Below are 342 nucleotides of genomic sequence, written 5' to 3' on the forward strand. Positions count from 1 at the left end.
GGGGCATTGCCAGCGCGGGTACAGGATGACAACCCCAAGGAGGATTTAACCAGGAGCCACGGTTAAAATGCAGGCAATGGGGAGGCGCTGAGGGGATGGAAAGGGCCTGTGCCGGGAGGCTGGGGGTCTTGCCTGGGGCCATGCTACAAGCCATTCCTGAACTTGAACAACTGGCTAAATCTTCTCGGACTGCTGTCTCTTTGGCTGGAGTTTTTCAGGCTTCCCTACATGCTCTGTTGGTTTGCTGGGGCTGCCCTACCAGTGGCACAAATCAGGTGGCTTAACTACAGGAATGTATCGTCTCATAGCTCTGGAGGCTGGACGTCTGAGGTCTGGGTGTCC

This window comes from Myotis brandtii, unplaced genomic scaffold, assembly GCF_000412655.1.
Source record: "Myotis brandtii unplaced genomic scaffold, ASM41265v1 scaffold384, whole genome shotgun sequence".
NCBI classification, from domain to species: domain Eukaryota; kingdom Metazoa; phylum Chordata; class Mammalia; order Chiroptera; family Vespertilionidae; genus Myotis; species Myotis brandtii.